Source organism: Pinus tabuliformis, chromosome 3_1 (assembly GCF_031772625.1).
Source record: "Pinus tabuliformis cultivar Carrire ecotype Pingquan chromosome 3_1, CPIR1, whole genome shotgun sequence".
NCBI classification, from domain to species: Eukaryota; Viridiplantae; Streptophyta; class Pinopsida; order Pinales; family Pinaceae; genus Pinus; species Pinus tabuliformis.
In genome coordinates, this window is record NC_142301.1 from 813,588,923 (window position 1) to 813,607,079 (window position 18,157).

At 34.4% G+C, this 18,157-nt stretch overlaps 1 pseudogene; it reads left to right on the forward strand.

Annotated features, from left to right (window-relative positions):
* The first annotated feature begins 1,208 nt into the window (after positions 1 to 1,208).
* On the forward strand, positions 1,209 to 6,214 carry LOC149189964 (serine/threonine-protein kinase D6PKL2 pseudogene; annotated as a pseudogene).
* Positions 6,215 to 18,157: the final 11,943 nt, after the last annotated feature.

An 18,157-nucleotide genomic window follows, 5' to 3' on the forward strand; every position in this document is an offset into this window, starting at 1 on the left:
TGAGTCTCCTTCTATTTCCAAATTCATGTATCTATTCCTCACTGCTATCCTTAATCCCTGATGTACTGCCCACAGCTCTGCTTCATTATTCGTCATTTCACCTCCCCATTCCGCAAACACCCACCTTGTATTTTCCTTACTGTCCCTGAAGATACCCCCAAGGCCTGTCGTCCCTGGGTTTCCTTTGGACGCCCCGTCAAAGTTCAGTTTAATAAAATGCTCTCTGGGATATCTGAATTGGTTAGGGCTCTGTGTTTGAGATCCGATCCTATTCTCTTTTCTGGGGTAGATCATACCAAAGTCCATATTTAATTTGGATACTATTCTCCTTTCCTCCTGATTCATTTTCCAATCCTCCTCTTCCCAAGCCTCAGATAGAACAGTTTCTTTTATAGATTTACATATTTCTTCCCATATTCTTGCAGGTTGACAACTTCTATCCCGGAAGATCCTCCTATTTTGTTCTTTCCAAAGGGACCATATTACCAAGCCCACTGACAAATTCCATACTCTCCTCACTACTCTGCTGAGGAATTGTCCTTTGCCCCATTGCATTATGGTATTCTGAATGCTATTCGGATCTCTCTTTGTCTTTCCAAAAAGTACTCTGATTTCCTCCCATAAACATCTAGCAAATGGACATTTATTCAGTACATGCTCCTGGGTTTCGATTTCTCTGTTGCATAGGCTGCATCTCGAGGGTCCATAAAAACCTTTCTTCTGGATTTTGTCCCATGTTAGAATCTGTTCTTTGCTCACCAGCCATGCGAATATTGTTATTTTCGGCCACCACTTGCCTTCCCATATTACTCTCCAGTCAGTAGCTCCTTCCTCCCTTTCCTGTTTCGTTGCTAAATAGTAGGCTTCTTTTACTGTAAAGGTTCCTTTCATTGATCTTCCCCACCTGAGAATGTCCATTCCTGATCTGATTTTAATTTTCCTCAATTCTACCTCTTTAGTATATATTTTCCCCAGGTCCTGGTTTATATTTTCATACCATTCCTCTGGCTTCCTCCACACCCTCCATATTTCACATCAACAAGAATTGATCCCCATGTCTCAAGACACAAAATGTTCCATTTTCTTATAGGGATGAAACACAAGGAAATGTTCCCCTTCCTTCTCAACAACACCAAAACATTTCTAGTCCACATATCCAAAACATTCCTACTCCCTACATTGTTGAACAAGTGGACAAAGTTCTAGCCATGGAAGTAACTCTTCCCGAGGTAAACTCTCCCTTTAATGCCCTCAATCTAAGGCTCTCATTTGTAAGTTTAATGACTTTTGGCCAAACCAAATGCATTACAACAATGGATTTTTTCTCTCTAAACACAAACTCTGATTTTAATTTATGCTCTAAAGGATTTTTCACTGTTCAATTTGACTCACAAAAAGACATATTTTCCCATGAATGCATACCCATGGTTTTGGGGTAATGTTGGGCTTTACATTACTCCATGGTTCCAAGAATTCGATGTGACAACTATGGTGGTTTCTACAATGCTGGTATGGATGAGACTTCTAAATATTCTCCTTCTTTTCTGGCAGCAAAAAGTCCTTGAAGACACTCAGAACACACTTGGGAAATTTAAGAATATGGACCAAGAAAGGATAGATAAAGGTTGTTTTAATTTTGCTAGAAGATTTGTAGAGATAGACTTTAGTAAAGGGCTACCTAGCCACATTCAATTGAAAAACAAAAAATTCTTTTGGACATAATATTAGATTATGAGAAATACATTTAAGTGTAGAACATGCTTTCAAACCAAACACTTGTGGAACTCCTCGGGTAAAAATGAACACAACAAAGAAAAAGAGGGAGGTCTATAAAACATGGAGAGTCAACCAATCCAAGTAAAATATGATGTACATGTTCATCATGGAAATCCCTTTCCTTTCTTTTCCTAGACATGTTGTCATTCCCCAGGATTGGGGCTTAATGGATGGTTTTTGTCCCCTAATGATTTGATGTTTTTTTGTGTGTAATTCTTTTTTGGAGTTTTAGTAAAATTAAAAATAATTATGATTATTTTTATCTTATTATAATATTGTATTAAGTGATAATATTATGTTAACTTTTTATTTACCTCGTAAGGTGTTCCCTTTGAGAAAGACTCCCCCATGTGCTACTTTGCACCACTATGCACCTTCAGATTCAATGTTAGACGATTGAATAATAGTGAGTCATCATATTACTAAACAATTAATACTTAACAATAGTTTCAAGTTAATAGTTAATAATAGTTAACAAAATAATTAGAAATTTAACTCATAACCGTTTGCCTTCCGTGTCTTCATATCGAGAAAGAGATAACATAAATGAGTGTGCATTCTGGAATTAGGTTTAATGGTTAGACTATTTATTCAGCAACTGAGATTTCAAGAACAATATATTTTACTTTCCCTCCACAATCAATACTGAAATTTTGCTAAGGAGTCATGAATTGATTCTTTAGCATGACGGTGAGCCATAACAAAGCACCGCATTGCTTGGATAAAAGCCATCGAGTCTTCTCCATTTTCATTTAATACATGCTAATTTTATTTTTGTTTCGATTAAGGTTTTATCTTTTTGTTTCAAATTTTTCGCTATTTATTGAGGGATATAGATAGGGTTTTACCATGAAGTAGATAGTTGGAAGAAGAAAAATGTTGTGCTTGGGAGTGTAGTTATATGGATGCAAATGACACTCCAGAAAAAGTTGGAAGTGTGCAACCAGGTGGGGACTCCTACCTACCATTAGCTAGATGTTCTCTGAACCAAAGTTGTTGATATGTCCCATTTGAACACAAAGTCTCTACTATAATTCCCACTATGCCATTATTGGAGGATATAAAGATGTCATATTGCTTATAGCGTTCATCGAGACAAGGTAAAGGGATCTTCCAAATAATAATAATAATAACTTGCATAACCATAGCCACTGTGACAAACATGAGAATCATATTTGATATTCAGCAAAGGATAAGATTGAATGGCCTTGTCATGAGTTTGAAGAGATACTTAGGTGTTGGCAACGAGTGAAATAAAACAAGCATTGAAAGGCCAAAATCCCACCTTCCTAAACATGAATATGATTCAGCATTGAAAGGCCAAAATCCCACCTTCCTAAACATGGAAACGATTCTTAAGGGTTCGCAACCACCATAATATAATAGACATTTAAAGAGAAAGATGCCAAAGGTATAAACACATAAATAATTAAGGGTTTGGATAATACAATTCTAAAAAATGATGCTACATCTATAAATAGAAATATAGGCTAACCACATGTACTATTTGAATTTAATTGCATAAATTTTTGAAATATTATTATTAAAAACTTATTTTCAATAAACTTTTCTTAGTGTGTGATTTATATTATTATTATTATTTAATTAAGATATTTTTATTTTTATTATTTTTGTAGTGAGACTTTCAACCATGAAATAGAAGAAAGATGTTTATAAAATACTTTTTGTTTTTAATTGCATAAATTTTTGAAATCTTATTATTGAAAACTTATTTTCAATAAACTTTTCTTAGTGTGTGATCTATATTATTATTATTATTTAATTAAGATATTTTTATTTTTATTATTTTGTAGTGAGACTTTCAACCATGTAATATAAGAAAGATGTTTATAAAAAATATGATAAGTTAACTTTTATAAATCTGGTAAGCATTTTATTATAAAATATAAAAAATATATATATAAAAAATAATAAAGCCATTTTTTAAAGAAGTTTATTGGTTAGTAGACAACTTATATTTGGAATTAAAGTTATATTTATGATTGGTTTTGAATAAGTTTCCTTTAATTAAAGCTCAAATAAAATAAATAGAAAAATTGGTATAATATTTCATTAATATGTGTTAACATATTATTATGAAGAACTTAAAAGATGGACATAGGCATGTAGTACTTGCTTTAGTTGTTGGACGTAAGCTCCTTGTGATCGTTTAGCCTCATTTGCTTGCTTCAAATAATCTTATTGTGACTATAAAAGTTAAGAGACAAAACTAATCTAACAGTGGAGGACAAGTATGGAAACACCATACCATAATTAGCATGTCATCCATGCTAGACATTAATAATATTATCCTAACTATTTAAGAGAATTTAAGAGAATGTAAAGGAGGGGATTAATAATAATGATTGAGGTGTTATTTTTTTTCCAAGGAAAAATTTGTAATTTTATTATAAAGAAAGAAATTACATTTTGTAGAGGTTGAATGCCTTCCAATTAAAACCAAGATCAAAATATTCAGAGACAAAACAACTAGAAAAATAAAAATAAAAAAAATCATCACTTGTAAGAATCATCAAGATTCCATTTTTCCCTTTCTTCCTTTGCAGTTTCTACCAGTTACCACCCGAATATTCCATCGGAATGATTACCAGACCCAAACCTGTCTCCACTTGGTGTTGGTCTTTTCCTTAATTTGAATTTCTCAATTCATGAGCTCTCTTTTTCTTGCAACCCCATCTGCTTGTCTTACTACATGTGTTGAAGGAATTCCTTCTTGAGTCCTCTCCCCATCATGGTCAATTTGTTTTGAATAGTAAGTACTTTCCATTTTCTAATTATCCTTAATATCTTGAGAATGGATACCTTCCTCATCTTCCTACTATGATTCTGCAAAGTTAGTGTGCTACCAACCTTTCTTTTTTCGAGCTTCCCCCTTTTTCTTCTTCGAGTGTTTTTGGCCTATGGACATTAATAATGTAGGTGATGTGTTTGAAAACAAGTGCAACGTCTAAATGTTGTGTTTTCATAATCCAAACTTTGGTTCCATTCATAGTTTCCATTTTTCAACTGTATGTTGTTTGGTAAGCCTTTTATCAAATCTATTCTACCTTTGCTCAAATTTATCTCTATATAAATCCAAGCAATGGTAAAAAACCTGGTTGTATCTTATTATTACGCCATAAGGAATTCCCCTCTAGGAAGAACTCCCCCAGCTACCACTGTGTACTATTCTACACCATTGGATGGAATGTTAGAAGATTGAAGAGTTTTACACCATCATATTAGTAGTTAATAAAAAACCTAATAATTAACACTTTTAATAAATAATCAAACAACTACTTCTTGCTAAACCATTTTGCTGAACCGTTTCTTGATACGATTAGATTGATTTTGTGACATCTCACAGTTCCCTAGTGAACGTCAACTAGAGTAGTGGAGACAACAAGAGCTGCTACAATTGCATGACAGGGATGAGAGACCCCCCACAAGGCTAACAATGATGTTGGCTGGGAGGCCATCCAGAGGCTCAGAGCCGAAGGGCCTCTCAGCCTCTCGAATTTCAGGACAATCCACAAGTTGGGCAGTGTGGACATCGACAACGTTTATTTGGCATAGCTCATGGGAACGAACTACTATTTCGCGATCAAGGCAATGGACAAGAAGGCATTGTCGGGATAGAATAAGATGACCAGGGCTTAGACGGAGAGGGAGATTTTGGAAATGTTGGATCATTCATTTCTGTCGACTCTATACTCGCATTTGGACAAGGCTTAGTTGTCATGTCTGGTCATGTATTTTGGCCCAGGCAGGGACCTCCATGTTCTTAGGCAGTGACAGCCGGGAAAAAGATTCTGCAATAATGCTGTTAGGTTCTATGCATCGGAATTATTGCTAGCATTGGATTATTTTTACATGCTAGGAATCGTATATAGAGATCTGAAGCCTGAGAATGTTCTCGTTCCTGAAGACAACCATATCATGCTCACCGAATTTGACCTTTCCCTGAAATGTATCATCCACCCGATGTTGCTTTAGAAGATGTTGTGGCCCGACTCTGAGTCCTTGTCCGATGCTGACCCCAACGAGCGGGCAATGCCACCAGCCATGCTAATGTTGTCCTCCATCATTCAGTCATACATGCTCCCCTGTACCAGCAACATGCAACCACCCTTCAACCAACAAGTGACAACTGTTTCTTGCCTCCAATGTTCCACCATTTTGCCAGAAGGAAATCAGATCCCCCCAAATTCCATTCCCTTCACTATGCAGAAAGTTCTGTCACAACTGCATCCACTCTATCACTCTTCACTGAGTGACCAATACTCGCTCGGTGTCATTCGTGGCTATGTACGAGTACTTGGCACCGGAGATCATAGCTAGCGAAGGCCACGTCAATGCTGTTGACTAGTGGACCCTTGGAATTTTCATCTTTGAGCTTTTCTACTGGCGAATACCTCCAAAATTAACTCAATTGTAGGTTAGTTGGGTTTGTGGACATGGCCAAAGGGGCCCTCTTCCATCTTTGTTCCATCTCTGGAGATGAGGATTTACCATGTTGTATAAATTATGGTTTTAGGATTAATTTCGTTGAAATTTCCAGTGTAATGCTCACGCTAAAGCCACCTAATTAATCCTAATTAATCCTTAGGAAAATTGTTTTTTTTGGTATTTCAATGTCTCTCGTGGACTTATATTAGCGATCAAAGTTTTTTTGTATGTAGAGGAGAATATAAATTGTGGATCAAAATTCCTTATACTCACGGTGGCCCTGGGTATCGACACTCATTTTTTTCTGTGGAACTTTATTTGATAGGCACAAGCTTCTTGCAGGGTTACTCACATTGCGTATGTGTTATAAGAGAGAAAATGTCAACATGCCTTTGATATGAGTTAGTAAAGCATATGGAATTCATTATCGCACACAAATAATTTTCAAGAAATTGTAGATTTTTATGATAAAGAGGATCATTTTATGGGTTATTGTCGTTATTCCAAAAAAAATATCAAAAAGAGACGGATTAATAGATTCTAAATTTTATATTACTCTCAAATCAAAATAATTTATGTATAAACAATTAACAATTATCTTGATATCTACTCTCTTAACAATGTATTAGTTTTGTGGACTTTGTAGAAGGGTATACTAATCCACAAGGAAATGTTAATCCAAATTTATAAAAAGTTTTCACAGTAATACAAGTAGAGGAAACATAGCTTATATAAAGGATGATGTCTATTTGGTTTTCTTGCTTCATCTTTGAAATGGTTGCAGAACACATAGTACATCTTTGTTCATAAAAAGGTAGCACTATGGATAGAAACATTGGGTTCACATTTCCAGATCTTCGAGGCTTCTCTCTTGGCCCTTACATTTCTAGGTCCATGAGGTTTCTCTCGCGGCCCTTTCCCCTCTTTGTGGGTTCGTTCTCGTAAACTATATATGACCGTTGCCTTGTACCACTGGCATAAGAATAACAGGAAAGTAACGAGGATTAACTTATTCAAAGGATTGTGATTGACATGTTCTTTACTATTCTGAGCATGTTGAATGCAACTCTAACTGAAAAGAAGATAATACATGTAGCAAAATAAATAACTTATTTAATAGTTCCAGAATTGCAAATATTCTATGATTAATTCCACAATTTGCCATCTTTGAAATAACAAAGTTATTTACTCTAAAAATATTGCAAGAATATTTCTATAATCAAGTCCCTGATAGCATGAGAAGCTTGAATATCACCTGCTATCTATGTATTATCGACAATGTTTTCATCTCCATATTTAAAAAAGTAAGCAAAGGCAAGGATGTTGGGTAACAATTTAAATAGAAGTAAATGTGGCTAACAATTTAAACAGGAGTAAATTATTTTTATGAAACTTTATCCATTTTCAATGCCATCAATCTATGTTTCATATTTGTATGTCATCAACATATGTTTCATATTTGTATGTCATCAAAATCACTCAACTTCCTACCCTATTTACAAAACCTTAGCAAATATTATGTCATATGAACGAGTCATATCAATTCAATTTACAATTTTTATTAAACTAAATTAAAAATATATCAATTTTCAACATTCACTTATATATTTGATCATAAATATATATAATTAATTCACTTTTATATTTTATATTTCACTATGAATACAAACAATATTACAATTTATAAATATCATAAAATGATAATTTCAATAAAACATCTATCAATTTCAATCATTCACTTGTATAATTGACTACACATATAAATACTATTCTAATTCATAAATATTATAAAATAATAATTTCAAATTTCTACATAGGTTAACATATCTATGTTATATTATATTATATTATATTTGAGAATTCATTTATATTTAATTTTGGATAAGATTGAAAAAAGTTTTATTTTATATTTAATTTTGGATTATATAGATTATATGTGAGTTGAATTTGTATTTAATTTTAATTAAATTGACAATTATAGAATATTTTAAATCACAACATGATTTTTTTATTAATTTTTAGATAATTATTAATTTTTAAAATTATATATTATTTTTACTTGTGGTAAGTGGAAGAGGGTTTTTGATCTTAAGGGAAATCAGAAAATAACTTTTAAATGGTGCATTCTAATTCCGAGCTTAATGATCTTAAGGATGAAAGCATATCATCTAAAGTGAAGTTCCATGCTAAGGAAAAACAACTGTGTAAGAAGGGTATAATGTAAAATTATATGATTGGAATCATAATTTTCATATTGCGTATAAATATCTCTTGATTGATTGGAATTTATAATGAAATTTAGGAAAATCTACAACAATCACTATATATAGTAAATGATTTTCACTGTCATTATGGAGAAGTAACAATTTAATGCTACTCTTTCCTACACTTCCTAATCTACTGGCTTACGACATTTCCTTTCCAACATCTGGTGCAATTGCTAGTTATTTGTTTCTTTGTAAGCCCCAAAAGTATTCCCTATATCTTAGAGGACTTGATGATCCCAAAATGGTAGTGGGAGGTTTCGTAACATCACCCACATTGGGTTTGTTGACACCACTATTGTTATAGGGTCAAATTTAGGGAACCAATGGGTCATAAAGAGTCATTCCAAAAACTAGCAACCTTCTTGCATTACTTTTTCCTACTCTCCCTTTGATTCAAATTGTACAATGAAAAAACCTTTAGAACATAGTGTTACACAACATTTTGTCACTTTCCTTGTATTCCCTATCCACGATCCTAGAGGACCTCAATAGTGAACCCTACATGCTTTCCCATCATGAAGAAACTCCCAGCATGTCCCTCTTCATGAGTAGAATAATTCCCCTTTGCATCATTTCCCAAGAATCTTCCTTTTACCCCAATTTACAAGACCGACGCTACTGACCAGTTTCCTCCTCGCACCAATTTGTAGAGATTAAAACTAGAACTAGCACCATACAGAGAGACTAAGCCCTTTTCCAGTTGCTTCGATCCTCTTTTGGTAAGTTTTTTAAATATGGGGTCGAAGCTTCCAGCTCTAGAAGCTTCGTAATGGAAATTTGGTAGATGGTTGGGCTAGATGGAGCCGAAGAAGTCAATTTGGGCTCTTTTCCCCTATTAGGATGGAACAAACTCAAGATATAAGACCTTCACCCACGATGAGAGGAACCATATCCCATCCATCCAAGCTATATAAACCTCTCTTTTCCCAAGCTAAACTAGTTTTGGAGTGAGTTTGAATGATCAACAAGAAATCTATAGCTTGTAGCTTTCTAGTGTATGTTTGAGGGAGAATAGTGTGTTTTGGTTTGGTTTGAGACTAGAGGGAGAAGGCCTTAAAACTTCCATTGTTGAGGCTATCCATGAGATGCTAGTAGAAGTGTCAGAACCCGGATACCTCGGAGGAGACTAGAAATGTCAAGGCATTGGTTGTAATCTCTATCTTATTTATATGAATACAACTATTGATTGATTTCCTACATGAAGTGTTATTTTACATCTTTATGGCTTAATGTTCCTTGACCTGTTAAGTAGTCTGAATATAATATTGTATGCTTTCACATTTTTGTTGTTGTTTGTTTGCTTGTTTCACGTATTCGAAGTAAGGAAATGGAAGATAGTTGGAGTAAGGAAGTAGATCATCACCAAGAGGAATAGCGTTTTAAGAGCTAGGCCCTCTTAATTGATTCTAACTTAAGGATATTTTCCATAGATTGTTTGTTTGTGGCTATACCCGCTCTCTCGAGCTAGAGGAATTGTTTGTGTCCACAGTGAGAATTTACCTGCACAACAAATTGGCGACTCCACTGGGGAGCCAATCCTTCTGTTTGATTGATTCTCATTTTACGGTTTTGTGTGAACTTTTCTAGTATCGCCATTTCCCTTTAGTGTTCTCTGCTCTTCCTGGTTTACTGCTCTGAGCCTGAAATTTACAGTGGAAAATCTTTTTTTAGCCTTTGAAATTTTTTTTTCATTGAATCCTTGGTCAACACATTTATTTTTCTGACAGTCATGCCAATCAGCACAAGTTTCTAAAAAATAGTTGTTTTGACACCCTTTTGGTGCTTGTTTTCAGTCAGGAATTCATGCCGATTCCTGTAGCTAAAGATCAGGGTTTCCCCTAGATCATAGCGAGTGTGTCTTTCCCTTCTGATTTCTATCTCTTAGCTTGTTTTGGCTGTGTTCTCCCTGATTGGAAAACAGCTCTGTTAGCTTGGAGTGTATGATTGTTTTATTTTCATTTTCTTCACTTGGTTTCTTGAGTTCTTAGATGGTGTATAACCCTAGGGCATCTAAGTTGTCACCCATTCACCTGTTTGCATGCTCAGCAAGTCAAGTCGGTAGTCAAGTTTCTCCTTGCATTTCATTTGATTAGTCCTTTTGTTGCTTTGATTTCCATTTAACAAGTTTTAAAAGTTTCATTTGTTGTTTGAACGTCTCTTTTTGGGCATAGATCACATTGCTCATCTTTTTTTTGGTGGAGTATTTGCTTCATTGGTTTGAAAGGAATTCTCTTTTGTTCTTGGCATTTGCTTGTGATTGATTGTATTGGAAATGTTTCATTGAAGTGTGAAGTGTTTGTGAAATATTTATTCCGTCATTTCACTGAAAAATACATAATTATAGTTTGTTGAATCAATATGTTACATTAGTTAGCATCATTGAAGACTAGAGTGGCATCATCATTTTCATTGGAAAAGAAATGAATTCTCTTTACTAGTGGAAGAACTACTTGAAGTGCGTTTGATAGGAAAGATAGGAATTGGAAAGAGTTTTTCATCAATTTTTTTTGAAAAGCGAAATAGTGAAAAGGTCACTTTCCTTTCGATTGCTTGTTTTGTTGCATTTGAGTGTGTTTCCTAGTCTCATTAGTGTAGACAATTCATCAAATTGAAAGGGTCTTGTCTCATTTAGCTGCATATAGGAGTTTTTTCGAGTCACATCGATAAGGCCTGAAAACCGAGACATAATTTCAAGATAAACTCTAAAATGTATTCAATTAACCTAAGGCACATTTGAAACCTAATGATCACATTTAGAAGGTCTAGGCTAGAGACATGTTCTGGCATCTTTAAACATAGCAATTGTCATTCGCTTCAGCACTAGATAGTGCTAGTATGGACTTGTGCTCCCTATACCTTCCCGTATATAAAGGGAGGCCCCACTAGGTTGCAATCCTTTATCCATAGAAAGCTGAGTATGTTACCTTGTAAATGTGATACACTGAACACATCATTCGGGGAGATTGCCTGCCCGTACTTCTCGGTTTTCCGGGAGGTATTCTGCAATTCACGGTTACCTGGTAATCCTTTTTTCCTAGATCATCTTGAGTAGTCATTTTGATATTTTTGACTACCTAAATATAAAATATCACTCAAGCGCTTGTCCTTTCAAGCTCATTTCAAACCGAAAGTGATAGGGTCACCTTTGCTTCTTTCTCAACTCTTAATACATGAAAGAGCACCAATTTGTTTTTGTGTCTTAAAAAAATGTTGCCCACGATCATATAACATCCATGCTAGTATTTTTCTAGACCACATCATGAGTATACCTTTAAATACATTTCAAAGCCTTGAAATCAATCTCCCTTCTAGTTATTTGAGATAATATCATCGTGGCTAAACCAACTGGTTTGCCTAGTTCCTCTTCCCCTCCTCTGTCTGAAAGATTGTCTAAGGAGCCTTTTCCTGAATTGCCACAATCGCTTGAGGACCAAGGTGTTGAGCTTGGAATTGTTCTCAGTATTCGACCTTTGTCATCTCATCCTCCCCCTTCAAATACTCGGTCACTTTCTGACAATGGCCCGGAATCTCCGAATAATCCTATCCAAACTCCCGAGAGTCCGCCGACTTCTAAAGGTCAGCTTGAACTGGTTGTTTATCCTCTAAATCCTTTGTTTGATCCTGTTGTTGTATCACCTCAACATCCATACAGTCTGTACGATCATCCAGGTATTCCTTTGGAATTATCCCCTCTATTATCACTCCAATATTTCTCTTGAGTGTTTGAGAAAGAAATAATTAGAGGTAACCACAAACCAACTTTGGAGATTAGGATCTAGCCTTCATAATTCTCGGAGAGGGCTCTCTCTTTTTTATTTAACTTTGTTTAGTTATTTGATTTTAGGCTAGTTATGATTATACTTGGGTTTTGATTTGGATTAGGTGGTGGGATCACTTCCTTAGATGAAAACGGGGGTGTCTTTTACCATTGGGCTATGGGGTCAAATGTCAGGCAAACAGGATTGTATCAAGTTCTAAAAATAGTGTCTACAGGGCAAGATAGCAGAGTTACTTCAGATCTCAAGGCTGGATGGTGAAGTGGTTTTCAATTGGATCCAAAAAGAAATTAAGGGTTCCTTAGGCCGGATTATGAAGAAAGTGAAAGAGGTCAACCGGGATGGGAGAGCAATTAAAGATTCTCAGATCCGGATATCAGAAGAAAACATGTAAATGATTAACTGTTCAAAACAAAGTGTACTTAAACAAATTTTGAGATAAACTTCCAGTTAATTCATTCAACTTTAGATAACATTTAAGTTTGTGAAAAACATAAGAAAATAAAAAATTTGACAAAGAAAATACTTCACTGTAATAGCTCAACACATAAATCTTGTAATGCAATCCCTTTATTACTTGGTCCACTCTGCTTGACTTGAAAAATTGGTACAATAACCCTCACACTACAACAAAACCAGCGATTAGCGTCCCTTTTTACTTCTTTTTTTGCATCTAGAGCCCATTTTTGGTGCTATTTGCATCCATTTATCAAATATGGTGCAAAACTTGACACAAAATTTGCATCAAGTTTTGCACCAAATCTTACACCAAGTTTAGCACCAGGTATTGCAATAGGTTTTGCACCACGTTTTGCACCAAATTTTATGCCAAGTTTTGTGTCATCCTTTGCACCAGGTTTTGTTCCAGGTTTTGCATCAATTTTGGCATCTATTTTTGTTTGACATACTTTTGCATCCTCATTTGCATCCACTTTTTGCACCTACACTTGCATCGACTTTTGCATCCTTTTTTGCATCCTTTTTTAAATCATTTTTTGCATCCATTTTTTCATCCATTTGTGCATCACTTTTGCGCCACGTTTTACATCGAGTTTTGTGTCTAGTTTTGCATATAATTTTGCATCTACTTTTGTTGCATCCACTTTTCCATCTTGTTTGGCATCCATATTTACATCCTCTTTTGCATCTATTATTGTACCCTCTATTGCATCTAATATTTTTGTGCCACAATTGGCGCCTAGTTTGGCACCTCCTTTTGCACCCACTTTTGATTATAATTTTGCATCCACGTTTGCATCCTCATTTGCATATAGGTTTTCATCAACTACTACATCTATTTTTGCATCCCTTTTTGTATCCAATTTTGGACCAGGATTTGCATCGGGTTTTGTGTCTCGTTTTGCATCTACTTTTGCATCGACTTCTATTGCATCCACTTTTGCATCCACTGTTACACCCATTTTAAATTTCACTTTTTGCATCCCTTTTTACATCTTCATTTGCATCATACTTTGATTCTTTTTTTTCATCTATCATTACATCCACTTTTGTTATGCCATAATTTGCACCATGTTTTGCACTCACTATTGTATCCACGTTTGCTTCCAATTTTGCATCCATGTTCACATCCTCTTTTGCATCAAATATTGCATCTATTTTTGCATCCACTTTTGTGTCAGGTTTATGCATTGGGTTTTGCATCTCGTTTTGTATCTACTTTTGCATCTACTTCCATTGTATCCATTTTTTTCATCCAATTTTGTTTTGCCTGTTGCATCAATGTTTGCTTCCACTTTTTACATCCATTTTTGCATCTTATTTTGCATATTTTTTGTCTATTGTTACATCCACTTTTGTTGCACCATATCTTGCGCCTACCATTGCAACCACATTTGCTTCCACGTTTGCATCCACATTTGCATCCTCTTTTGTGTTCAAGTTTGCATCAGATATTGTGTATGTTTTTGCATCCCCTATTGTATCCACTTTTGTTTCATCCATTTTTGCATCTACTTTTGTGTCCGTTGTTGCATCCACATTTGTTTCACCACAGTTTGTGCCAAGTTTTACACCTACCATTGGACCCATGTTTGCTTCCACTTTTGCCTTCATGTTTGCATCCAAGTTTGCATTGACAACTGCATCTACTTTTGCATCCACTTTTGTGTTAGGTTTTTCATGTTGTTGTGCATCTACTTATGTTGTATCCACTTTTCATCCAATTTTACTTCTATTGTTGCCCCCATTTCTATGTTCGCTTTTGCATCCCTTTTCCAACACTCATCATATTTTCTGCATTGATGATATTCCTTATGGCATTGACAATTATGAACAATTGATGACAATGTCAATAATATTGACAATGATGAAAATGAAGATGATGGCGATGACATGAATTGTGATTATGATGATAAAGACGATAGTGGTTACAATGACATTAATGATGATGATGGCAATGATTATGATGATGACGACGCTAATGACCTTGGCGAATCTTCCCAATTTTAGATGTTGTCATTGTCATAATCATAAGCATTATCTTTGGTGTCATCATCATCATTTTCATCTAGGTCATCATCAAAAACAATAATGGCATGAATGATGATGATGATTACAACAATGTTGATAGAAATTACATTAATGATGATGATGGGGATGATAAAAATGACAATGACGATGATAATGGTGGTGATGATGATGATCATTGATCATCTCTCAAAAGTAGAGTTGTTATTTCTCTTACGTATATCAATGTGTCCTAAACAACCCTTTTCTAGCACTGATCACATTTTTTGGGTTGATGATATTTCTTACAACATCTATAATTATAAACAATTGCAAACAATGTCCATAATGATGATGATGATGGAGCTGATGATGATGGCATGAATGGTGATTATGATGATAATGTAATGATGGCAATAACGATGACAAGGATGATGGTGATGATGATGACAATGATTATGATAATGAGAATGAACAATTACTAGTTTCACTACCATCTTCTGGATACATATTACTATCATACTTTTTAAATTTTCTGTCTCTCTTGAGGTATCTTACTATAATGGTGTTGTCAACACTAGAAAGATATCTTGTTGTAATGGTGGTTCTAATGTTAGCACTAGCAAAGTTTTTGTTAAATTTTGGTTTAAAAAAATCGATTTATGCAATTATTTTGACAATCTATGTAAAAAAGTAAATAACATCCAATTATTTTGACTATAGTCCCATTGATTATCATGAATTCACCAGTCTGAAGACCATCTTCTACATACATATTATTATTAAACTTTTTGCATTATATCCCTCTTATATCTTGTTGTAATGGCAGTATTAGCACTAAAAAAATATCTTGTTGTAATGGTGATGTTAGTATTAGCACTAAAAAAATCACTAAATTTTGGTAAAAAAAAGTTTATCATTTATTTATTTTTAATTTGGGAAATTTTTGTTTTTATTTTTTTTGTTTTTAATTCTATTTTTATGCAGTAATATTTTTTTTGGTTGAATTTTGGTAGTAACTAGTTTTTGGTCGAATCATATGTATTAACCATGTTCTTTATGCTACAAGTCTAATTGTTGGGACAAAATTGCTCTTTCAAATAAGTTGCAAAAGCTATTTTACATCCATTGTTGCACCCATGTTTACACCCACTTTTACATCCCTTTTTGCATCCTATTTTTCATCTTCATTTGCTTCTTTTTTTGCATCTATCATTACATCTACTTTTGTTGTGACAAAATTTGTTCCATGTTTTGCACATACTGTTGTACCCACGTTTGCTTCCAATTTTGCATCCATCTTCACATCCTCTTTTGCATAAAATATTTCATCTATTTTTGCATCCACTTTTGTGTTGGGTTTTGCATCTCATTTTGTATCTTCTTTTGCATGTACTTCCATTTCATCCATATTTTGCATCCAATTTTGTTTCTCATGTTGCACCCGTGTTTGCATCCACTTTTACATCCCTTATAGCATCTTGTCTTGCATCTAAGTTTGCATATTTTTTTGTGTCTATTATTACATCCACCTTTTTTGTGCTATTATTTGTGCCATATCTTATGCCTATCATTGCAACCCACATTTTCTTCCACTATTGCATCCATATTTGCATCCTCTTTTGTGTCCAAGTTTGCATCAAATATTGTTTATGTTTTTTGCATCCCATTTCGAATTTACTTTTACATCCACTTTTGATTTGTCTAGTTTTGCAACTAATTTTATGTTCACTATTGCACCCATGTTTGGCCCATGTTTACATCCCTTTTTTCATCCAAGTTTTCCTCCTTTTTGCATTCAAGTTTGTGTCCCTTTTTTTTTACATTCATTGGAGTATCCACATTTGTTTCACCACAATTCATGCTAAGTTTTATGCCTACTATTGTGCCCATGTTTTCTTCCACTTTTTCATCCATGTTTGAGTCCTATTTTGTGTTCAAGTTTGTATGAACTATTGCATCTACTTTTTCATCCACTTTTGTTCAATTTTTCTGTCTTGTTTTGCATCTACTTATGTTGTGTCCACTCTTCATCCAAATTTATGTCTATTTTTACCCCCATTTTTTTGTTTACTTTTGCATCCATTTTCCAACACACATCATATCTTTTGCATTGATTATATTTCTTATGACATTGAAAATTATGAACAACTGATGACAATGTCAATAATTATAACGATGATGATAATGAAGATGATGACGATGACATGAATTGCGATTGTTATGATAATGACAATGATGATAAAGACGATGGGAGTTACAATGACAATGATGATGATGCTAATGACCTTGGCCATTCCTCCCAATTTTTAAATGTTATCATGGTAAAAATCATAATAATTATCTTTGGCGTCATCTTCCAAGTCATCATCATCTGATCATCATTATCATTATTTTCATCTTGGTCATAATCAAGAACAATAATGGCATGAATGATGATTATGATGTTCATGATGAAGATGACAATAATTATGATAAAACTTATATTAGTTATGATGATGGGGATGATGACAATTATAATGACGATGATAATGGTAGTGATGTTGATGATCATCAATCATTTCTAAAAAATAAAGTGGTTATTTTTCTTTCATATATCATGTGTCCTAAGGTTGGTGATATTTCTTATGATACCTATAATTATGAACAATTGACGACAATATACAAAATCATGATGATGATGAAGATCATGAAGAAGACATGAATGGTGATTATGATGATAATGAAATGATGACAATAATGATCATATTGATGGTGGTGATGATGGCAATAATGAAGATGATGACCCTCCCTCTAAACTAGCGAGGTACTCATAATGAGACAAAAAAGTACTCTCAAGTTGAAATATTCATATAAGAAGGGATCTAGATTGATAAGCATCAATGATGATTTACATCATCATAGCCAAAATTTTCAAAATAGTAAGGCCTTGACTAACAAGTTTATCTCTCCATTAGATCAGAGCACAATGTTGGGAGGCATAAATTTGGACACCACTGCCTTTCAAGGCACTTACCCCACCAAGATGTTTACCAGGTATGTCCTCACATGATCATTTCCTAATCCACTATCATAATATTTGACACCAGAAAATGCCAATCCTCATGACTATTCTTATCTTGGATTAATGTACTTGACTTATGGCGATTAGTCCTAGTCAATGTCCAAATTCTCAAAGAATATTGGTCCCAGATGTTTATCCAATCCACCATTATCCCTACTAGTGCCTTTACTAGGCTTACGATTGTTAATCCTAGCCATAGTACATGACACATGGATGACATGGTGTCTACCCTCACTCCCTCTCAACCAGGGAGGAAATATCCACAAGCATAAGATTTTCTCAAGAATACCCATCATTTTCGTAGAGAATAACATCATTAATTTGTTTTCATCACATGACGACTTTATGATTAAGCATTC